This window comes from Copadichromis virginalis, linkage group LG10, assembly GCF_057382275.1.
Source record: "Copadichromis virginalis isolate Kocher_CV1m ecotype Utaka linkage group LG10, C_Virginalis_male_GT1.1, whole genome shotgun sequence".
NCBI classification, from domain to species: domain Eukaryota; kingdom Metazoa; phylum Chordata; class Actinopteri; order Cichliformes; family Cichlidae; genus Copadichromis; species Copadichromis virginalis.
In genome coordinates, this window is record NC_140627.1 from 21,495,309 (window position 1) to 21,520,614 (window position 25,306).

At 39.8% G+C, this 25,306-nt stretch overlaps 1 long non-coding RNA gene across 1 annotated transcript; it reads left to right on the forward strand.

The window, feature by feature from the left end:
- The first annotated feature begins 1,547 nt into the window (after window positions 1-1,547).
- On the forward strand, window positions 1,548-23,726 carry LOC146700446 (uncharacterized). Its single transcript, XR_014922672.1, has 3 exons — window positions 1,548-1,812; window positions 5,309-5,420; window positions 23,171-23,726. It is a non-coding gene; the product is annotated as an uncharacterized LOC146700446 (long non-coding RNA).
- The last annotated feature ends 1,580 nt before the right edge of the window (window positions 23,727-25,306 follow it).

Consider the following 25,306-nt stretch of genomic DNA (forward strand, 5'->3'; position numbering starts at 1 on the left):
TAGCAAATGTTGTCCAGGCTACGTTGGTGATGCAGTTTTTTTTAATATGTATGATATTTTTGTCATGCGATTTTAAAGCCGGTCCTACAACCGCATCCAAGAATAACATGCAGCTTATCTCAGAACTGTCGGTGAAAATTATTCTTGGAGCTAGGTTTAATTGAGCTGCATTTTAAAGAGGTGCAATTTCACAATTTGTGTATATTTTCTAAGTTCACTATTTTGTCATGTGTTGAGAAAAACACAGATTTAAAAATTACATGGTCTAACATTTACATTTAGCATATAACTGCAACATGCTTTTTTTCGTTTTTTTTTTAAAGACTCGAAAGGACTTGAAATTCAAAGTTTCAGACTTGTGACTTGACTCGGACTTTTACACCAGTGACTTGAGACTCGACTCTGACTTGCCTGACATTACTTGAGACTTGACTTGAGACTTGAGGATAAAGACTTGAGACTTACTTGAGACTTGCAAAACAATGACTTGGTCCCACCTCTGATAAGATAAGATGAGATAAGATAGACTAAGAGATTAGTCCTCTAGGAAATTCAAATTTCTACAGCAGAAAAATGAATACGGCTGCAATAAAAAGTAACCTATAACCTACAGCAATAAACTTTGCAACTACAGAGAAAAATGCACACTGTACAAAGTAGAAGAAAATAAATATAAGTAAACATAAATAATTATTAATGATTTACACCTATTTCCTCCTTATGTTTATTTTGTGGTTCTGGAATCTACAAAAAAAGTAAAGAAAAGAAAAAGACAGCAAAAATATTGCTGTAGTAAAAAAAAGTGAATCTAAGTTAATTGCTGGGGTGAGAGTACACGGTATGAACCCAAAAACTAGCTAAACGTGACAGGCGGGGGCCATCGGGAATGAAAATTAGTGTCAGAACAGTACCGTGCCGCACAATCAGGGCTCCAGGAAGATTAAGAAAGCTTTAGTGTAATTTTCTCTGACAACAAAATTGCATCTGCGAACAGGTATGGGACACCAAAATATGCTAAATGATCTCTCTCCGGTTCTACATTTTTGGAAGTTATTGTCATTAGGAACCTTTGTTGTGCCGCCGGTACCCCGATTAAAGAGGAGGAGAGGGGAGTGTCTGTATTGCCACAGAAAGTTGATGGGTTTTTAGTCTCTGCGTGGGATGCAGTCCATAGCGCCAAAAAACCCCCAAAACAATAATAATAAAAAAAGGTACGCTCAATTAAACCTTTACTGAAAAAAATATACATCTTTATGAAACCTTAAGAGATCCGTAAAGCTAATGGGGGTAATACCTAACTAACATGTGACCTGACTCTCCTGATTTTTGAAAATGATGTTAAATTTTATTGTAACACCTGGGGGAGAGGCCACACAGGTCGTTTTTTATTATTATTAAAGATAAAATAAACTGAGCCACTTTCAGTTCTCAGTGATGCTACAGTATTTGTTTGAGTTTGAGAACTGAAAAAGAGTTTGGACGTGGAAATGGCTAAATGTGAGACTTAAAATTTGGATGCCTATAACCAGTGTTGGGGCCAACGCGTTATTAAGTAACGCGTTACAGTAACTACGTTATTATTGTGGTAACGAGCACGGTAACTAGTTATTATGCCAAAATCAGGAACGCGTTACTCGTTACTGGGATTTAGATAGGGTCGTTACTCGTTACTTCGTGTGGTGGCATCGCGGAGTTTCCACAGATTCAGTAACATTAGCAAGTGGTGGAGGCAGCAGGTGGATGAAGGAAAAGGGACGCAGAAGGAAAAGAGACCCGAGGCGGCCGCCGGTCCAAGTGTGAACTGAACTTCAGGTAAGAAGTTATGACCTGCAGTCTCTCTGGGTCAGATATAAACCAAGCTTAGGTGGAGTTTATTTTCGTTATTCTGACTTTTTCCGTACTGCGTGCTAGCTAGCATGACGGAGTTTCTACACAGCTGGGTGGTGCTATGAAGTTAATGATGTTGAACCTTATTTTGTTCATAAGTTATTAGAGTTGCCAACCGTCCCGTCTGGTATTCAGAGAAAATATTACGCGTTTCTTATTGAGGTGAAAAGGAACAGTTTGTCCCGTAATTCAGCTACAATGAAAAAGGCACAAAGCTGGAGTTATTCTGTGTCTTTACGCTGCACAGCTGCCTCTTCTTCTCTCATTCTCCCCCCTCCCTCTCCCGTTTCTACTTCAATCATGAAACTGACCAATGATCAGCTGATCGGCTCTCTTGTTTGTTTATCGCCCACTTTGCGCCGAAAGAGGAAACCAGCGGATGTCGCGCTAAACAACAGCAGCACGTTTAAGCTTGATCAGCTGTTGTTAGAATTTATTTAATATTAATTTCTAGTATCAGCTGATGTTTGCTGGAGCCACAGCTGTAAAAAAAAAAGCTGCTGGTCATGATATGGTTTGGTTATCTGGTGAGAGGGAAACATGAAGATGAAACCAGGAGATGTCCTTACTGGATCATCAGAGCTGAACAGGTGATGGAGAAACAGGTTTACCTTTTAGGTGACATGAATGAGTTGAAGGGAAGTTATGAACTGTTTCTGAGAGACAAATAACACCAGGATCCTTTTTTAGGTAGCTGACAGCTGGTAACTGTGCAGGTGCGGATCTAGCAAAGTGTGGCCAAGGGGGCATGTAGGGCATTAACAGGGAATGGGGGGCACAAAGAAATACTTTTCTTTCTTATTCTCATTTAAAATGTCTAGCTTTTAAAAAATAATTATCTGAATCTTACAACAAACGATTGATAGATTGATGCATATATACCATCAAAACAGTGCACATCACTGTCACAACAGTGTTTGTTTTCATTCAAAGGCTTTATGATTTTTCCTATAATGGTGGGCCAGTTTCTAGTCAAAATGCCCGGGCCAATTTTCTTTCCCAGTCCAGCCCTGTATGCAGCTCATCTGCAGTCTGGTGTTACCTACATCTTCCTATTCAGAAGGCAGAATTTCTGAGTTCTGAGTACAATCAAAAGCACCACGACTGCAGTTTTGTGTTGGATGTAAAAGGCGCACATGACTCTGTGACGTAGGCTAGAATCATGGCAGCAGTCAATGACGGTCCAGGCGTGGGATTTCTCTCGTGGAAATATGCACGTTATCATATCCTTTCTATTGGTAGGTGGCACAGTGCACTTGTGGCAAGTAAGCAAGCTAGAAGACTGGCAAAGTTATGGAAGCAACACATTAACAAGAGAATTCTGAGTAAAACCAAAGTTACTTTCCCTAGTAACTAGTTACTTTGAAAGTAACGAGTAACTTGAAGTAACTGAGTTACTTTTGAGAGAAGTAACTAGTAATGTAACTAAGTTACTATTTTAAAGTAACTTACCCAACACTGGCTATAACAGACCAAACTACTCAGTTGTGTGAGTCCACAGAACAACAAAAAGCGCAAACACCCAATCATCTATGTCCAGTATATTTATCCACCAGTGGATTGTCACAGCGGTAGAAATACCTTAAGCATGCTTGGTACCTAAGGAGGAAGAGTGTAAATTTGGGTGGTGTGTTAATGACGTCATTTAGTGTTATAAACATCCACTATGAAGGAAACCTAAAAATAAAAGTAAAAACATAAGTGAATAAAAATCTTCGATCTGGTAGATCTATTGCTGCCCATAATCATCAATGCCCATCAACCAAAGTGTAAAACCGCTGACTTAGGTTCAATCTACCGTGTACGTGAGCTAGGTCAAGGCCATTTACAATCACAAAACCTGTTGTCAAGGGGGGAAAAAAAGAGCGCATCACATTGAAATAGTTAAATCTACATTACTCACATCTTCAGCTTCATAAATTTAAATTAGGGGTTTCAGATTAGGTGCTAATGAACATTTGTTGGGCGAGCCAGGGTGATTTCAACTGCTGAAATCTAGAGTCTGGTCTTCTTTTTGCTGTTTGCTGTGTATGGCGTCACCCTGGGATGAGAACGCTTTTGGTGTCATCGTGCCAAGATCTAAGATGTCGAGAACTCTCAAAGGCACCCAGGAAGAGAAAAAAAAGAAGACTGTGGATACCTAAGAGTATAGTAAGGGATTTCAAAAGAGCTCCATAATACTTCACCATCATTTACTAGTGCTGTAGATTTTAAATGTCCATTTAGACAACTAGAGGAACACCGCATTCAGTATAATAGATAGTTTTAGGCCAAAATATTTTTATCAGAAAATCAGGTAACTTGAAGCAGTTAGCGTCATAGTGTACGCTTCCTGCTGTGTGACACTGACTTTAGATGTATGCAGAATAAACATCCTGTATGGTAAAAAAAAACATCATACTAACAAAGATTGACGGGTATGAATGTAATAGGTTGATTCACTGCTTCTAGGACTGGGCAGCTTGCACTCATTGATTCAACTGGTGCAGAACGCTGCCGCTCGCCTGTTGACCGGTTCAAAAAAAAGAGACCACATCACTCCGGTTCTCTGCTCTCTCCACTGGCTCCCAGTTGCCTTTAGGATTGATTTTAAAATCTTATTGCTGGCTTTTAAGGTTTTAAATGGCACTGCACCTTCTTACCTGTCAGAACTCCTTAGTACTTATCGCCCCAGGAGATCTTTGAGGTCAGCCGACCTGATGCTTTTAGATGTTCCCAGGTATAAATTAAAGACAAAGGGAGAGAGGGCGTTTGCTGTGGCTGCACCCAGACTGTGGAACAGTTTACCTCCTCACGTCAGACTCTCCAAAAGCCTAGAAACTTTTAAAACCGCTCTTAAAACTCACCTCTTTTCATTGGCTTTTAGAAAGGTTTAATTTATTTGTTTTATATATTTTTATTTTATTTTTATCAGTGAGGTGTTATTACGAAATTGTGTTCTATTGTATTTTTATCTGTATTTACTGTACAGCACTTTGGTCAGCCTTGGTTGTTTTTAAATGTGCTCTATAAATAAACTTGACTTGACTTGACTTGACTCTAATATGAATTCTGCATCATATGCAATTATGCCTGAAAGAGGCTCAAATATTTGTTTATCAATGTACTGTATCTCAAAGAGGCCAGAGATTGCAGTAAGGAGTTGGGTAGTCTAATTCTGGGATTCAAATGAAAAAGAGTGTATTTTAAAAAGATTATAAAAAGCTGAAAATAGACAGTCAGTTAAATCGGGCCTGTCTGCCACCTGATAAAGCCTAAATGAGTTTAATAAAGCATCACATAATGATGTCATTGCTCAAAAAGATTGTGTTTCAAGCTCTTCACACTTCTTTATATGCTTTGGGAGGAGACAGCTCTCCATCCTGTTTCTATGCCTGTCACTGCATCTGTGCTCTTGTCTGACTCCTTCTCCCATGTCCAGAGATGAGAGGGGTGGAAGAATGACTGCAGAGAGATGAGGGAGGTGGGAAGTCAATTGGAGGCCAAGAGAATAGGAGAAGAAAAGGAGGAGGAGGCAAGTGAGAGGAGAGGAGGTAAGGTCACAGATGTCTGAAAAGGAAGCTGTGAACAACATCTCTGAGTCACAGTACAGTCAATAGTAAGAGCAGAGAGAGAGAGAGAGAAAGAGGTCAGATGATACCAAACACACTGTGGCTAGCTAGGACTTGTAAGCGTGCAGTAGTAACTATCAGACCATTTGCCGTGGCAGGTTGGGAAGTAAGTAAAGGGAACATAAGCTATTATAGATTACATTACGAAAGTCTTGATTTATGCCTTATTTCTTTATATGTTATTTGGGGACAGGGGAAATGTGGGGAATTGGGGACAGCAATTTGTTGACACATGTGCAAACCCACATGGAAATACAGTATGTAAGGCAAAAACAGAGTTTGTACAGTTCTGACAAGCCTGAAAGTCAGTATTTGATAATAAGACCACCTTTAGTCTTTAACGCAGTCTAAGCTCTCTTAGGCAATCTTTCTTTAAGTAGTCTTCATGAACAGTTTTCCAGGCTTCTTCCAGGATATTTCAAAGCACATTTTTGTATGTTGGTTGCCTTTTGTGTCATTGTCAGTTAAGTGATGTCCCACACTGCTTTCAATAAAGCTGAGGTTCAGGCTGTGGGGAGGCCAATCCATGGCTGATAGAGTTCCAGATATCCTTTTATTGCACTGGCAGTGTGAGTCTAAAAAACTAAACTGTTGAAAATCTGATTTTACTTTTCTGCATTCATAATTATAGAGACTCACTGTTGTAGCTCTCTTATGAGCACCTGACAATTTAAACTAAAAATTTCTAATTTGGACACCTGACTCTGTGCGATCTGTTGCTACTGATTTTCAGTCCAGTTCTTGTGTAATTTGGCACACCATCATCATTTCTTACTGTTTGGCTCCTTTAAGAATGGCTTCTTGAGAGCCAGCCTTCCACTGAGACCATTTCTGTTGAGGCTTCAGTGAACAATAGGTGGATCATCTCAAGGGCCAGATGCATCTTTCAGTCACATGTCGGATCATTGCTGGATTCCCCCCCCCTCCTCCTATTTTTAAGAGACACGACTTCTTACATACTGCCTGCTGCTTCTTCTTTTGTCCTCAACTTGTCCAGATTCTTCAGATCTTTTAAGGACACACTCACACAGTGGTGAGACATGTTATGTTTTCAACTAACAGTTCTTTTTGGTGCAAGAATACAATTTTATGTTTGCCAAACTGTGTTAACTTTGAAATCTTTTATACATTCTTAGGTTGCATAGGTCTGTCAGAGCTTCCTCCTGTTTAAAGGGAGTTTTTCCTTCCCACTTTCACCACATGCTTGCGCATAAGGGGAAATGGTGACAAAAAAACAACACAGTTGTCCTTGAGTCTGACAAAGAGTCATACACCAAGCAGTAGGTATGCCATCGCCTTGATGTGCTCCTTTGTTGTGGCGTTTGTGTTGCATACAAATTACATCATGGGACTTTTGGCCACGTTGCTAGATCAACTGCGTGCACGTTAGGTTGTACTTGACTGAAATGGAAAAAGTCCGAAACCGAATAGAGTTGAGCCACGTGGCATGGAAAAGGACTCTAATTGTTGGGGGTTTTCTTTGTATTATTGTAGGATCTTTACCTTACAATATAAAGGACCTTAGGGTGGCAGTTGCTGTAATCTGGCACAGTACAAACAAAATAAAATAAAACTGAACTGAACTGAATTCATCTAAAGAAATGGGGAACAATGTGTTTTAACAAAGTTTTTAAAGATACAATGTAAAATGGTTTCTTTGCTAACTTTTCTGTTATGTGTAGGCATAACATTGGTTCATATCTTAAATTAGATGTTTGAATCTTTTATAGATCAGCGTTAAGTGGCTTAACCTCTGAAAATAGTCAGCTACAAGGACTGGACTGAAAAACAGTGAAAAATCAGCCAACGGCCAAAGAAAAACTGTGAAAGACCTTCAGAAAGCCTGGAGAATTATTGCTCAAGATCACTTAAAAAAAAGAAAGCCTGGGTCCTTGGAAGAACAAACAAATTAGGAACTTTGCCTCGTGACATTTGCAGAGTACTGTATTTTGGATAAATAGACAAGTATTTGTTTCTATTTATTTAAACCTGATGATCTGTTTCTTCTTAAACTGAGACATAGCAGCACAATACTGATGTTATCAGCTTTTATGGTGGTAAAACAAACTTGCTAACAAAAAGTGGTTTGTTTGCACAGAAAGTGGGAGTGAAAGTATATTTGCATTTATTTGCTGCTTTTGTGTCAACGTGGCCAATATATTGTGTTAAGCATTTCCATTTTGTTGTCCATCGACTCTTAACAGGAAATATTTGGCTCTTTAGCTGCTAATTGCTCCACTGTGTTCATTGGTATCTGTTAACTGGTGCTGAGCAAGAGCATTTCACTAAGAACAGCTGGCTGCTCCATCTGGAAGTAACACTGAGAGCAAGGAAAGTAAAGAAAAATAATAGCCAGCTGTAAAATTAAAACACAATTTGTATCCTGTTTATATATGAATATTTTATTTGATACAGATATTTGGGTTGTATTCATATTTGATTTCCCCCCCTTTGAATGTTTCTTGTTTTTAAAATTATATTATGCACCATGGATCATAAAACCACCAAATTATCTTTACTCCTAAAAGACTCTTTATTCCAGGATTTTATTACCATTGTACCAAGAGCATCTCTTTCAGCAAAGACAGATTTTAGCAGGTTGTGATTCATATAAAAAGGAGGTCATTAAAGAATAAATTGAGTTTATTAACCCTCAGTATAATTGTTGTTTTCAGTTTGTATATTTGACATTGAATTAACATGTTTGGTTTTCAAATAGACCTCGAATCAGAGCCGCACCCTTTCTGAATAAATAACCTACTTTTGCCACGCTGGACTGGTAGCTTTTCCGTTTGTTCCACTGCCAGCATCAAAGTGCCATGATCCCGGACCAAACTTGGAATTACTAATCACAAATGTGTAATTACACAGTTACTAATGCCAGAGTGTAACATCGAGAAATAGAATCAAAGTACTTTAACAGGTGCTGTGCAGACACCAGGTTCAGAATCAATCAGCGTGCTGGATGTGTGGATGTAGTTTCAGCCTTTGTGTTGGTGCCTGTGTGTTTGTGCCTTTGTTGTTTCCCTCAGCTGCTCTGTGGTGTCCTAATGGGGTAGGAATAACAACAGGAGATCATAAACAGCAGCTGTGCTCGGTCAGGCCACACACTGCACTCTACCAGCAAGCTGAACTGGTCTTATGAAACCCGCTCGAAGGTGACGGAGTGCAGCACGGAAAGAAGCAGAACACGATCAAAGCCATCAAAGTGTGTTTTCTGCACCTATAGTCTTTTATTCAACTTCAGGCAGCAAGTTCTTGGTTTCTCTTGTCCCTGGGTTGGTAGATCAGTCACTATTGTAAAAAATAAATTACATTAATTGGTGCAAAAAGTAAAAAAATAATCATCCTCCCTCTAGGATGCATGCTAAAGACTTGCCACAACAAGATAGACATTTTTGGTTAATGCTTATGGCTTACGGCTAAGAGGAAGCCATAAGCACTGTAAAAAGCAGGCAGTCAGTGTAGTAAAAATGGGAGCTACAGCTCCACATTTGTACGGCTCTGACAACCAGTCATGTCGCAGTTTAAATTCATGACTGTCCAGACATGATCTCTGACCTTTTGATTATAAAATGTCACCATTTTATCATTTTTCTTCTTGAAATTAGTGTCACAGTGATCTTAAGCTCTGCCCATCAAGTTCTACTTGGTTCAGTGTTCAGTCCAAGTTAAGCCAGCTAAGTAATGTAATTCTCTTCAGAGGATCCTGACACATTGGATTCAGAACAATGGGATGGATGTGATTATAGGGACCTTGACCTTTAGCCACCAAACTCTGAACAGTTAATGCCAGAGTCCAAGTGTCTGTGCAGACTGGCAAGCCAAAAACATAACGCCTCTGGCTGCGGCTGTCTCCGCCATAGAGGCCCAATTATAGCTGGGCCCCTGACATATTTTAGCAGAAACACAATGAATGAAAGCAACATTTAGGGTTATTTATATAGACTGGGTGGAACCAGTGTGCTGTCCTAACAGCAGAAACAGTGATAGAGGTGAAGATAAGATAAATAAGGAGGATGAGGGTCTGCAAGATTTAATGGGAAAGAGGGGGGAAAAAGAAAGACTCTGCTGATAAGATGAGATTAACTGTCCAAACCAGGCTGTCGTCATCAACACAGATCTGGACACATAGAATTAGCGGTTGTTGCTAGGACAACAGTAACCAGAGATACCAGCGCTGGTGTTCAATCACATGGTGAGGTCATTCGTCGCCCTCGGGAATCAAATCACCCATTATGGCCGGCCCTCTGTGCCCATTTATACATCAAACTGTGCAACAAAACTGGCCCACAGGTTTTCTGTGGATTATAATGAAGAGCCTCAGACTCACATCCATGTGACTGTTATGACCCAGATCGTAATTTTGTATTGTCTGTTGTATGTGATCCCCACCGCCTGGGTGTGGTGCTGTTAAATTTGCTCTGTGTTTTCAGTTACATAAGCTCTAGGTGGCAGGTTGCCATTGGCTGGAGACTGGAAGCATCAACTTTGAACTGAGACCTGGCTAGACCACCTTGGCTTTCCCTACTTCCTGTGTGTTGTGTTCGGTACAGCTGTGTGGACAAGTGTTCTTGGCTCTGAAAAAGTTAAATAAGTGTGTATATAATGTAAATATTGGAAATATATTTTTAAAAAAGCAGTCCTGGTGCTGTAGGTGTCGTCTTTTTAACAACCTTTTCTTCTTTTTAAATTGGGGAGGCAGCTAAGACACTTGAATTTTTTTTTAAATGTATTTATTAATTTTTTTATAGGGGGTTATATAGTGATATAATAATGGATTGGATTTATATAGCGCTTTTCAAGGCACCCAAAGCGCTTTACAATGCCACTATTCATTCACTCTCACATTCACACACTGGTGGAGGCAAGCTACGGTTGTAGCCACAGCTGCCCTGGGACAGACTGACAGAAGCGAGGCTGCCATATCGCGCCATCGGCCCCTCTGGCCAACACCAGTAGGCGGTAGGGTAAAGTGTCTTGCCCAAGGACACAACGACCAGGACAGAGAGCCCGGGGATCAAACCGGCGACCTTCCGGTTACAGATACGCTTCCCAACCCCCTGAGCCATGGTCGCCCCTGTTGTTTTGGCCGTGGCAACCCTTTCAACAATCCGTTATCTGTATTCACTTATCCTAATCACTTAAAGCTGGTCATCAGCGTGCCACGTTAACCCAGGGTTTCACTTGTTCACACGAAGAGGGTTGTGTTTAAAGCAACTGAGCAATTACAAAAATGGGTGAGATTACCGATAACATAGCGGCTCACTTTAAAAATGAAGATAAACTTAGAAAAATATAAAGCGGTTAAACACATAGTACAGACAGATAGTAACACAGCTGCTGCAGATAAAGCAGTGGAGTGAGCATGTATGAGAGTAAAAGTGCTGTACAGTGGTTTAGTGTTAAAAAAGGTCAGTAAGACTGGGAAAAAGCTGCTATATTAATAAAGGTTAGCGTATCTGAAGGCAGGAAGGAAAGTCGGATACAGTCTGTGTAAGTTAACAGATTTATCAATATCACAGCTCCGTCATTAAGACGCTGGACAATATCATTGATTATAAATTTAATGAAATTAATGCTTAAATGACAGTTCAGCTGCGGCCTCGTTTGTGCACTCTGGTATTACCTAAGCCGGGTGTAAAAGTTATGTTAATTTACCATCTATTATAACTAGTCTACATAGTACATTATGACAACTACCAACTCAATTAAACTACTAACTTCATCACTGAAAACTGGACATTGTGATGGTCTGTCCACATGAGACTCCACTGCGCTCATTCATTACGTACTGAAATATTGTATAAGCCCACAGTGTTGTGTGACAAGTCACCCTCTGTCATGCTGTTATTAACACAAATGCCAGCACAGTCACCTTGACTCTTATAACAGCTTATGGCTGGTCCCATGCAGGAGAACTGGTTCAATAAGCATTTTATTTTTGCTGGACTGTACAAGGAAGTCTCTCCAAAGTCATTACAAAAGCATTTCTTTCCACTTGGAAGCCATGTTGGTAAAAATTGCAGTCAGTTGGGTGGCTCCTCCACTCCAAGTATCCTTGGGCATGATGCTGAAGCCTGAGTTCTCCCTATATATTCATCAGATTGTGTGTGTGGATGTTAGATAAAAGCACTAAGGCATAGAAAAAAGTGAATGGGTGAATGAGGCTCATAGCAGAAAACATCGTGAGTGCTCAAATGGACTACGAGTTATTTTGACTAGCATGTCTAAATGAATAAGGAGAGAGAAAAGATATAACCTTTATTGTACACGCCTAGAGTCTACCGTGATATCTGATTAAAATAAAAATAATAAAAAGTTTGTTGATTTGACTCTAAAGAAAGGTTTTAGAGGCTTATTTCTCTGCAGCTTACTTCTACTTTGCTTGCACAAAAGTCACACACAGTTATGGCTTCATTGATGGCACAACAGAAAGAGCCAATCACAATCACCCAAGAAAAATGTAAATTACACTTAGGTTTATCCTTATTATGTTAAAGAATAGATATGTCTGCCACCACATTGCTGAAACATGAACCTACAAGGTGCACATGTGTCACTGCAACAGCACCATTAGCATATTAATCCCGGTTTGGCTGTGATAGAGCCAATGATTGATTGTCTGGGGTGTGCAGTAGGACAGCCACTGTCTTTGCCATTAAATAGTTCTCATATAGATTTAAATTCTTTAGTCTTTGAGTGCTGTGTCTCTCTTAGTTAATGGATCAGGTTTCTAAGAGACTGTACTTTCTTGCAGAATAACATAGACTGTACTGAAATTGGTTACAATTATGGGCAGGTCATCAGCTGACTGTGCAATACATGCCTGTTCTCAGTGTAGCCTATATAGTTACGCCCATCAAAATTAAAGTTATGTATTTACTGTATACAATTATTTAGAGGAAACTACAAACAATCTAGTATAACAGGAAACATCTCGTGTGATGTTAGATCATACATTTGGTTATCCATAAGGACCATAAAATGGTATGGAATGGGTTAAAAATGGTTGAGCTGCTGCAAAGAAGAATTAGAAACCTAAAGAATAATGCCAGCAGGGAAGGTGTTGTTTCAGCTCACAGGGAAATGAAAGTGGGGGTTTATAACACCCCGCTGGTGTAAAGGAAAGCAGATTAAAATCAGCAGAGGATGATGGTGATAAAGAAGCGTGCCAGGGTGCACAGCAGTGTCCCAGATATCAGTGCAGGGTTAAGTGTAGGTGTTGTTTCTCAAAGCAAGATGTATGTTATAGAACCAGGTTAATGAACAAAGCTGTGTATGGCTCAGGGTCAGAAATATTACCTTAGATGTTCATGAAAGAACTGTGACATTAACTGTATTAATAGGGGGAAAAACATTATAAACATAAGTGCTAAAAATGTATCCATATTTAAAGTTGCTTTGGAGTCTGTATTAATGCATTTGAGTTGAGAATGGCATCAAACTCTGAACAAAGCTAGGCTACTTGTTTCATGTTTATCATTCATGACAAACTCTAGCTTCTTAATTAAACCATCAACAAGTTAAAACATTGTTTCTACTAATGTGGTGAGCGTGATAATGACAAATGAAGAAGGCAAGTCGACCGATGTACCTAAATATACTATTATATACCCCTCTATAAAGACTGTAAGATGGGCATTTTTTAACACATCCAGATGGATGGCTGCTTTGACTGCTAACACAGGCATCTGTGCTGCTTCACCTCAGCTAACTGGAGTCAGTGAACTGGACCTCTCAGTTATGTTTGTAGTGTTTGTGGATTTTTGGAGCATTGTCAATGTAATTTCTGACAGTCTGCTGTGTGGTACTGCAGAAGCAGTCTAAGAAGCTCATGCTTCAGTTACATAGCATTATTACATAGCATTAATTAGCAAATACCTGTGTCTGCACATCGTTTAGCTAATAATGAACTATTTCTGTATTTCTGCTCCATAATCATGCAAATTCAGTGACTTCATGCTCTGAAAAGCTAACATGGTAGCAGCCAAAATGCTAATGTTGAAGCTTCAAAATAAAGAGTCAAAAACCAGTGGGTGTATAGACAGGCTATGATTAAAACAGTAACCTTTATTACTGAGAAATGCCAATCTAGGAGGGGCATTTCTATGTCCCACGTAATTAGGAGCACTTAAATATAGTGCCCTTCAACCAATATGACCCCGGTAGACTTATAACCTTTAGCAGTCAAACAAAAACAATAGATGCTTGGAAAAAGTAGTGTTTATGGCAGAGCTGTAATATTGGATCGCATTAGAAGTGGCCAGTGAGTGTGCATTGCCTTTTTACTACCTTCGCTTTGTGCTGTTGTCTTATCATTTCCAGCATCTCCTCTCCTGTCCTCTCCACCCATTACCAGATGTGACCTATCACATGTCCCATCTGTCTAATGCACCTCATATCTCCAACAGTGCCATTTCCTCAACAAAGTCCAGGCTTTCTCTTCTCTCTCTCGGGCTGCACACATGCATGCAGTGACAACATTTGGTACTGATTACCTCTTCGCTATCTGCTGTATCTTGGCTCTGTTACAGTTAGCTTCTTTCGGGCTATACACAACATCTGCCTCTGTCACCACACGTCTGTTCGCCACTATGATGCTGTACATCATCATCGTTGCACTTTAGAAAACAAAACTGATGCTGTGATCAGAGACGTGAAGATTAGTGGACGGCAGCTGGATGCAGCGTAGGTCACACAGTGCAGTGCAGTTGGCTTCTATATTTATGAGTTTTTCTACCTAGATGGTGCTTTTGCTGTGAAGCTGACTGCATTATTTATTTATATGCTAAACTCAACCCCAGATTAGGACTGACCTACTTATCTTTTCGGATAGCAAAGCTTGCTGTTTTCCCCACAGTATCTTTCATCAGGCAGGCAAATTTCAGCATCGCTTCCTTCCACCCCTCTGCCTCCTTTCCCGACTGCCTTCTCATCCCTCTATTTTCCCTCTTCTTGTCCTCTCCTAGATATACAGCCTGTCACAGTCACTTCTGTTGCTATGACGAGTCTGTTGGTGCGAAAGCAGAGTATTGTGCTTTCCAGACTACCACAAAAGATAGAAAGATGAAGGCTGGGAAAATAGTGGTGATGATGGTGACGAGCAGGAGGAGAAACACAAAAGCAAAATGGGGCGAGGCGAGTTGGAGACAGCAGGAGGTGAAAGAAACAACAGGAGGAGGCAAAAAAATGTTAAAAAGAAACAAGGTGGAGATGAGGTGCAAATGTGTGGAAGAGGTGTGAAATACGTTTCTGATTGTAAAGGTTAAAGATGAAGTTCTAGTCGATCTGTTTGTAAAATCAGAGTGAGGCGTCAGAATAACTACTGTCTCCTTACTGACAAGGTGCTAATGAGCAAAGCATCAAACCTCACTCCTGAAAATGTGCCACCATCTGTGCAAATGACGCTAATGCTGATAAACAGTTACACTATCCCTGCGTCAACTGAACAATCAAACAATTTTTCACCGGACAAAGCGAAAGCAAACCCAATGTGAGGAAAAAAAAATCTCTGAATGACCGCTTGAGACTTGCTCCAAAAGTGAGTCAATCCCAACAGATTTGTGCAACAGACATACTCGGGGAAAACGGTAGCTGGAGACTACGACACAACCAAAATTATTGTGACCCAAATGCAGTGCGGTGCCTTTAATGGTTACTTCAGGGACCAGTTGCAGTCAGTTGCCATCTTCGAAGTGACTTTGGTGCATCAAGATGGTGACCATTGAATAAAATCAATTAAATGCAACCTGTTTCTAATAATACAACAACTAACTGCGATGAACTGATTGAGGATGATACATTTGTGGCTGTCCACAAACACAAGAGTTCACATTAAACAGAAAACCTTGTTTTTGAATAGGAATATAACTAGAATACAACCAGTTGGCAACCAGTCGAGTCAAGTCTGAGTCCCCTGTTGTAATGAAATGTGTCACACATATGTAACACACATATGTCACACTTATGTGTTACTGAGTTTAACATTTTAGCAAACTCTGCATTAATGAATTACACAGCAGTTATTTGCAAACAGTCTGAGATTGGTTGCAGTCAGACCCCAGTTGCTTGGAGACAGGTTGCTAGGATTGAAAATAGTTGGTGACCAGCTGGTAAATCCGACTTGCAGAGCAACTACTGATATTTGCTAGTCACAAGGATGTTAGCATCCAATTTTTATTCTAGTGTGACTGAACCATTGTTTTGTGTTTTGAAGGCAATTATGTGCCAAATAATATGGCCTGTTGTCTGCCATGAAGTCTGTGGTTCAGTTCTGATGAATGAAATACTAGTATGTGGATTGTATGTTACTTCACACTAATTAGGAAGAATCCATATTCATCTCAGAAAAACCCCTTACAATCACACTTTTAGGTTGTCATGGTAATCCTGTTGTCTTATATACTACCTGTCGTTTGCAGTAAAAACAAGCAGAGTGAAAGAAATCTTGATATAATTCGCTAAATCGCCTGATATATGATGTCATCATGTTATCTAGCAATCAAATACCAACAGGCTAAAATGTCCCATCTGATACAAGCATTGTTTCATTTTAATTTCACAACAGTAACTTTTCATTTATATCCTCAGAAGATCACACTGCAAATACAACCTGTTCTGCCCCACTCACATCAAAAACACATAAAATATAATCAATTAGGCAATTAGCAAATTAAATGTCCATCTTTTATACACAGCCTTTAAGTTTGCTAACACAGTGTATAGAGCATATACAGTGCACACTCCACAAGCATTATATTCCAGGGAGAAGATGAGGAATAGGATAAAAGCAATCGTTTCAACGTTCATCTGAGAAAAACCCCACAATCTTAGTGGGGTGTGTTAATCAGCAGTGTGAGTGTAAATAACCATAGTCAGGGAAAGACAGGAGCTGCCTGACGTCACCATCAACTGCTGCACTGTAGTTTAAATGTAAGACTTTTTTGTAAAGTCAGATGTTCTGAAACCTTGCTTGTGCCTGTTAGTCAGTGCTAACGTTGATGCTGCAGTTCTGTGTCAGAAACTAAATGGCTTCTCTGTTAGAAATGACAATGCAGTTTCTCTCTTACAGGAATTAAAGAGCTTCCTAGAAAATGACGTTGCATGTGTACAGTCACGCTTCTGCTGTCTGCATGCTCTTCTATCCTTTGTTTCTGCCTTCAGGTGTGTGTGTTTGTTCTGCATGCATGTGTGTGTGTAGAGTCTAGAGTTGTTAGGATATCTGAGACATTTCTGTCAGGTGCTTTTGTTGGAGAACAAAAAGAAGCTTCCTTTGTGGCCTTATAAGATGACCACACATGTAAAATGCACACAATCACATCCACACAAGCCCACACAGCCCATACAGACATAGAACACACACAGCAATTGTTATAAATTGGAGTGGAACGGCAAGGTCGCGTTTTTGTGTGTGTGCTGTGACACCGTCCCCAGAAGATGATAAAGTGAAGGGGCAAGGCGATAAAAGGAGAGGAAGGGAGATCTTTCTTCTTAAATGATTATTTCTCCTTGACCCCAATTAGAAGAGCATGATCATGTGATTATTATTTTTTCTGTGCAAAAAGAAAAGATCCATTATGCTCTGAGCATGGCTGAGGAGAGGACTGGGGAAAAAAAGATTTCACACCGGTGCAATAATAGCAAGATTCTTCAAGTGTCCTTCTGCATGACACTTGTGTGTGATGAATGTTGGTCTTTTTCTGGCAGCAAATCTCAACTGAATTGGTAATGTAAAAATGTAAATATAAGGGTCAAAATCAGGTTATTGACACTACCAGTGTCATTTATGTATATATAAAAAGATTCCCTCTTAAAGACAGAGATTCAACTCACGTAATAAATGGTTAATGGTTCTGCTGGGCTGGAGGGTTCTTCCAGTTAAAAGGGAGTGACTCTTTACAACAAATTTAATACAGCTGTTGCCAGTCTTTCTAGATACTATCATGTTCTTGGTGGGTAAATGTGACTTAGTGGAAGAAGAGAAATCTAACTACAAAACAACACATCTCTGTCTATCTCTCATGGTGCTAACCTTTCTCCCTACATGCATACAGATAAACCACTGCCTTTTAACCTTTGTTTCACTTCTTGCTTCTTACAGCTCACACACACCTGCTTCTGAATGTGTATGCAAAAAAACTTTCTTGCTATTTCTAGTTTCATGTGGTCTTTTCACTACATTTTAGTTACTTACCAACAGCAGAGGTGTGATAACAGATAGCTATCTGCACATCTGTCAGTTCCATTAATAGAAGCATATTGTTAATGACAATAAAAAGACTGATGGTGAATTTTAAGCTAAGTTCAGTATAGTGTGACACATTTACTGCTATTTGTTATAGAGCAGCAGTAGCTGCAGCCCAGTAAACAATGTTAGATGATTCAAGAGTCACAATTAAACAAGACTAGAGTGTAAAGTCATGCTAGCAGCAGGGAGCTACAAGTATGCTTTGAGGACATTTGAGCTAAAGCACAATATTAGCATGCAAAGCTAACACACTGGTGGTAATACTTAGATTTGATGTCTTATTGGGCTGCAAATTTAATTGACTTTACAGGAAGTGAATGCCTGTAGCATTTTTGCAAATACAATTATTGAGATGCTTTCTTCTAAAGTAAAATGACTTTTAAAGAAGAAAAGCTGAGGTTAGTGGGGTATAAGCCAACATTTGGCTCAAGAGAGAAAAGCTCATTCCACAAAATCACTATTATAGAAGCTGATTGTAATATCAGGCTGGATACCAGACTCACACTGATGCTTAGGAAACTTGTGCTTTAGCTTGTGCTTTATATTTTTGTCACACCCAATAGAAATTTTGAGAAATTGTTGAGCTTCTTAAAAAAGTGGCGTTATTTATCTCTTCAAAGGAGCAGGTGGGTAAAAGAACTTCAGTTTTTCCTTTGTAGTGCTAAGATTTATTTTATTTATTTCTTTGCTGTGGAAGAGAGGTGTAAAAGATACAAATGCAAACTAAAAGCTACATTTTATATTTTTATTGACCCAAATATTATGGTGCTTTTAATGCGCCCTGTCTGCAAGTAAATAGAGGAAACTGTTTTGATCCAAATATAACAGGTGTGCTCTGTCCACTGGCCCACCGTACTATAAAATACCTACCCGATAGAGCACCTTTAAATGTGGTCCAGATATATGAGTCTGAATGATTTTACTTTCTCCCCGAATCTTCCTCTGGGCTCTGCTGGAAAGAACTTTTCCAGGATACCCATACAAATATCTGAAAGCCTCAGCTATGTTTTGTGCTAGACTGATGTTAGCATGCTAAATGTTTAGCTAACATAGTGGTCTGTTTTCACTGTTAGCACGCTAGAACACTTCAGCTAGTATTTAGCTCTGAAATAATGGCTTGCCTAATTAAAGCATACCTAGCATGGCCATGCTCTTGCAGGTTTTATGACCAGTGTTGATGTTGGATTGTAAATGAAAACTAACTAAATAAAAAAACATCAACTTTACAATTACACATATTTTCTGCATTTACACCACAGAATTAAGAGCTCCGAATGAATATCCTTTTAATATGAGCCTGGTCACTGTGTTTCTTCCTCGCTCTGAATCTGTGCCTGCATGTGCGTGTGTGCGCGCGTGTTCGTTGCGATGGTTAAATGGGTGCCCACAACTTGGCAGAGCTCTGTTTAGACCTCGCTATGCATCTCAATGACTGCAGGGACACTGCAGAATGAGTCAAGCACTGTCAACACTGGAGAGAGCATTTAGTCTCTTCACCGGCTCTGGGTTTGAGTTTCTCAAGGCTAAGGCGTGTATGTGTGTTGAAATGTGCGTGTATGGGTGGAGGCGTAACAGAAAGAAATATTTTGCAAACCATCTTTCTGAATCATCTCATATGAAAGATGGCCTTTCAATCTGCAAGCGTTAGAAACTTCTCCCTCTCTGCAAACAACGTCACCGTGTTACTGTGACCTCTGTTAGTCTGTGCCACTTTTGTTTTGGTAACCTGTGTGCCCGGTGTCATTAGGAGTAAATTACCTGTCTGCAAAAAAATTGCATGGCGACTCATATGGATTATTATAGGTGGAGGTGTAACAATATGCTATAAAAGCCTCTTTGTGCTACTCAGAAGCATTTATAACTTTAAACCATTCAGTCATGTCATATCACTGCTTGGAATTCAAGCAGCTAGTAAGTAAAGTACCAGTGTTTAAACCATTAAAGGCCTCAATGCAGTATTTCTTTTTTTAGTTTAAAGCTTCACATTGTAAATTTGTGAAAATTTACCACCCTTATCAGTGGGGCTTGTGGAAACAGATTTACAGGTGTGGACAGAGGTTTGCATACACTCATCAGGGACATGAATATCTTGGTAATTTTTTTTTTTTTTTTTTTTTTAGGATTTCTTTGACCCGACTTTTAAACATAAACCACAAACTGTCAATAGGGTTGAGATCGGGGCTTTGGGAAAGCCATTTCAGAAGTTTAATGCTTAATTCATTCAGAAAAAAAGTTTGTATGTGTGTTTTTGTGATTATTATCCTTTTGGAACACCTAACTGTGTCCAACCTTCAACTATCTAACTGTTAATTTGAGATGACCTTGAAGAAGGTGGTAGTCGTCCTTATTCATTATTTCATCCCATTTGTGCAATGTACAAATATCACAAGTAGCCCTAGAGCACAGGTGTCAAACTCCAGGCCACGAGGGCCGGTATCCTGCTGGTTTTAGATGTGTCCTTGATCCAAAACAGCTGATTTAAATGGCTAAATTACCTCCTCAACATGTCTTGAAGTTCTCCAGAAGCCTGGTAATGTACATTTTTTTTGTTCAAAAGAAGTAACACGTAGTTAATACGGTATGAGCATGCTATAGGCAGTTTTCTGACGTGCAAAGTTCCTGATGGTAAGGCTATTTAAAGTCTTCCTGCAGTTTGTAAACACAACATATCTCATCTGGATTGCAGCTTTTTGTACCAAAATATATTGTGGCACAAGTAACACCCTTTCCCCGAGGTTTCTCTCGCTCTGTTGCAGTCCGACTTTAAGCTCCATTAGGCATTGCTCCAGCAGTACTGACCTCAGAGGCAGTTTTCCTCCACTGAGGCACATTTCATCAAAATCCTGTGAAATGTTCAGCATTTCTACACTGAAACATACATCATCATTACCATGGTTTTATGTCCATCTATTATCGTACACCAGTGCTATACAGGTCTAAGAAGTGGTGTTCCAATAACCATTAAGGTGGCTATTCATGCCATCTGGTGCAACCTCATGGTTTGTTTGCTCAAACCTGCACCTGTATTTCAGATAAACTTTGACTCAAGATGTTGTTATTCTTATTTTAACCTAGAGAAAGTTTTTGAAGTTCAGAGTTAAAAGTCATTATAAAAGAGTTATAATGGATCTTGTTTGCAGCTCAGGATGACCTGTCAACTTTCTACAAAAAAGAAGGAAAAAAGTATTTTTGCAACACAGCTGAAGGCTCCTTCAAGTTCCTGTTCCTCAACTGACAAACTGTGACTGTAGAGTCCCAACAAAGGTTAAGAAAAGTGAAGTGCTTCACCTCTCTGTGTCAGAAAATAGTTTAAAGTACTGCTGCCAGCCTCTCAGTGGCTTCTATTTTCATCGGGTGTCTGATGACTATCCAGAGTGCAAATGAAACGCAGAAATTCTGAGTTTATTTACTGCCATTGAAGTTCTTCATTATGTAAAGCACTTCAAATGGTCTTTGTGGTTTTTCAAATGTGCTTCACAAGTAAACTTGCTATGCCTGTTGGTAAAGCTAGCAATTTTAAATCCTGCTGGCTTGGCTAGACTGACCACTTGTCTTTACCCTGCTTCTTGAAAGATATTTGATCTCATCAAGCCAATTCATAGCCTGGGAAAAGACACAGCTGTGACTCATTTGTGCAAAAAGGCATAATATAGACAAACGTACAATTTAATCCAGCAAACAAAACCGTAAACTTAAACCACGGCAAGCTGCTCTTTTTTTTTCTGAGAAAAGTGAGCAAAACACTAAGTCACAATACAAGCGGTGAGCTTGACTCAGTTGAATTCACAATAGAGGTGAAGACAAGCTGACTACTGCCTGGTTGTCATCGACGTGGCCGTGGTTGACTTGGCAACCAAATCTCAGTGGGATTGTTGGAGAGAAACAGACCGATGGTTATTAAGATCTTTTTAACTGTTGCACGTATTTGTCTGCATGTCAGCGCTGATGATGTTTCTGCGTGTTTACGTGGGCGTCTATGTGTGTTTCTCATAGAAAAAATATTGTTTCCGAGCAGCAGAATTGGTGCATAGCAATGTAAATAAAACCTGCATTTAGGTCAGAAGGTAAAAGTAGAATTCAGTGACGAAGTGACGCCCAGGGTCTTCTGAGTTTTTCTGCGGAAAAGCGTCTTTTTCTGCACATTGTCGTCATCATTCAGTGGGCGCGAAACTCTGCTTGTTGTTTTACTGAAAGCTTGAAGGACACTGCAACATGACAGCAGTGCAGCTGTCCATATTAGTTCCCGTGCCTCCTCCTCTGCCACCTCCACCTCTCCTCCTCCTTCTTTTCCTTGCCTGGCTGCTTATCATACACGTTTCTCTTTTCCCATCCTCCTCAACACTGTCATCCTCCTCCTCCTCCTCTCACTTTTTTCTCTCTCTCTCTTGACTCATCATCCTTGTCCTCCCTTCCTCTAACGTCCTTCTCCGCTTATTTGAGATACAGGACCCCAGGGACTAGAGGCTGCAGTAAAACAAGTCTGATGGATTCAATATGTCCTGATGGAAGTCCTTGACCAAAATCTTAACAATATAGAGGAAACCTGGCATGAACCTGAAGTCTAGTGGAGCATATAGGATCGTTTCTGTCAGTGTTGAAGGGGAGAGTTTCTCTACGATTCACACTACTGCAAAATGCATTTAAACTCACAGTTCAGCAAAATAAAAGAATTCTAAGCTTGCAACAAGGTTAGGTACTGTATCTGTATGCAGATGTGGGGGTGGTATGGGTGGACCTCTGTGATGTCACGGAGTGAGCGTCCGTGAGGAGGCTGTGTCAGTGAGGTTGTAAATGTTTGATGGGGTTTGATCTAACCATCTGTCCACTACTGCTGGCAAAGAGAACGAGAACTACAGAGAGACCGGGTTAAAATAAGCACACATAGAGAATGGAATAGCATTAGCATGCTAAGCAAGATTACTAACATAGACCACTCATCTTTCAATGCACAATTCCTATACATTTGATCTAAATTTCATTTGACAGGCATCACGATTAAGGGTGTTTGATGGCAGGCCTGTAATGTTTGAATGGTATAAATGAATCTATATACAGTTCGATGAATTTGTTTTGCTGTACACCACAACAAAGGATTGTAAACCAAACAATCAGTTTCAGCTTTAATTCAAGGTATTTTTTTAGAAGCTCACAATTAAATAGACAAGCTAACAAAACTTAAAATAAAAGGATCAGTCAATGATTGCTTGAGGTCTAGAGCCCATGGACAGCATCAAAGGCTGCATTTCTTTCTGTGAGCCACTCTGCTAGCCACCTTCAGTTACTGCTTGTTTGTGGGCCTCTGTACCTTCAGGTTTTGTCTTCAGTAACTGGAAGCACGCTGTAACATTAAGTTAATTGGTGGTTTTAAATTGCCCACAGGTGTGAACGTGAGTGTAACTGGTTGTCTGTTTCTCTGTTTTAGCCCTGCAACAAGGTGGCAACCTGTCCAGGGTGTACCCTCACGTCCTATGGTAGCTGGGATCGGCTCCAGCGCACCCGCGACCCTGAATTTGATAAGAGGAGGAAAACATGGGCATTTCCTGTCTCATTTAAGTTTGCAACAGCTTACAGGATCAGCTCTCAGGATGATGCTGGACTCTTTTCAAAATGTTATTGGAATGTCTTTGCTGCAACGATGGAGCTGCATTATGAAGGTCCACTATCTGCAGAAGAAGGAATCAGACACCTGTTACAAATATATCAAATTTAACTTCACAGCATACGCACTAAAATACACAACATTTCTATTGCAAACGGATGTAAATTAGCAATAAGATATTTCCCATCATTCTAGGAAATCCTGTAAAAACCTTAACAGGTCACCTGAGAAACATGAAGTTTTTACAATCTTCAGTCATTAACTGGAGACAACCCAGTAATGTCTGAGGTCTAATTCTGGGCAGGAATCTTTGTTATAATTTTTGCACACAAAAGATTCATTTTGTGTTTGTTTATTTGCACATGACTCTTATTTTGCTTCTATGACCATTTAATGAATAAATGACATGAATAAAAGAGGAAAGTGAAACCTACCGGTGGTGTTTGAGTGTATTTACTTTTACTGTTCGCGTGTGTAAAGCACTTAATTGTTTTTGAATGGAACTGTGCAAATAGATTTTATTGCTGTAAAGATGAAGAAAGAGACTTTGACATTTACTCTCCATTTATCCGTTTGATCTGCTTTAAAATGCCCTTCAGAGGGCAGAATTAAACCTGATTAATGAATCTGCTGGTTCGCTGTGGAATTTTGTGTGAGGAAAGCATGTGATGATTAATGTATGTTTACACAGAGTGCATGCTGCATCTTAATGAGTGTGTTTGTTGAATGTATGATACAGATATGCATCAGTACACACAAAATGCTTTGTGTGCATGCATGCAGGGACAACCCGTTGCACCCCACCCAGAAGTCACGTTGCTGTGTGCCTCCATGACCCCATAGACTGATGAGTAGTGCGATCATGTGTGTTTTAACTACCAGTGGGTTAGATTGTGTCAATAAACACAACACATCCTGGGGGTAAGCTGAAGGGTTTGGAGCTGGGGGGAAGCTTTCAATAGCTTTACTAAAGGGCCCTGTCTTGTACTTTTTCTTACTCCAAAGGTCATCAAGATTTTCTCATTGATAATAATGCTAACGCAGCTCATAAAACAAACATCAACCAGCCGTATCAAAAAGGATTAATTAGATCCTGTAAACTCCTGTGACCTTGTGTGGATCTGTGACCTTCATTTTACAGTAGCCTTCCCTCAGATCATTTAGAAAACTACTCAGTCTTCTGAGATCAGCATTTTAATAGCACATTAAAAAAAATCTTAGGGCATATCATGTTATATAACTTTGCCCTTGTATCGTCCAGCTAGCTAAATACATACAGGCTTGACCCTTATAATGGACTAAACCAGAAAGCTATTAACGTCTTTTATTTCAGCTAGGGCTCCTAGTTCAAAATGTTCTTGTACCAAGTTTGAGAGACACCTGAGTTGAACGGGAATGAGGCTTCAGCACGTTACGACTTAGGGAGTTAACCCCAGTTAGTTTTTGGCTGGCAGAGCTACAAGGTGTAAGGGGACTGCGGCAGGGACAGAAACATCTGGAGGAGTAATTAGGATAGAACAATCTGGCTGTCAGAATATAAATCTTCGACGAGGAGGAATCACTTATTCCTTCCAAAGCTCGCAACTCCCACTGATTCTCGATATTAGAAAAGCATGCCAAACGAACCTGATAATACCCATCACACTGAATTTTCTCAGCAGGGTTGCAACAACCACAACATGTATTTGTGAATTTACACAATCAGTGCTTTAAACAGGGGATTTTACAAATAGGGGTATATCAAAAGCTTAAACTGATATACAGATAAATTCTGTCATGAATTAAAGGGACAGCTTTATTTAATGAAGAAGAAAAAATACCCACATCTATAAGAAAGGAAGAAGATATTTTATGTCTACCTAGACCTTGACTTATTTATCAGTTAGCCAATGTGGAATTTAAAAATGTGTCATAAAAATAGTTCACTGGCAAACTGGTCCTGACTCTGTTATGTTGTCA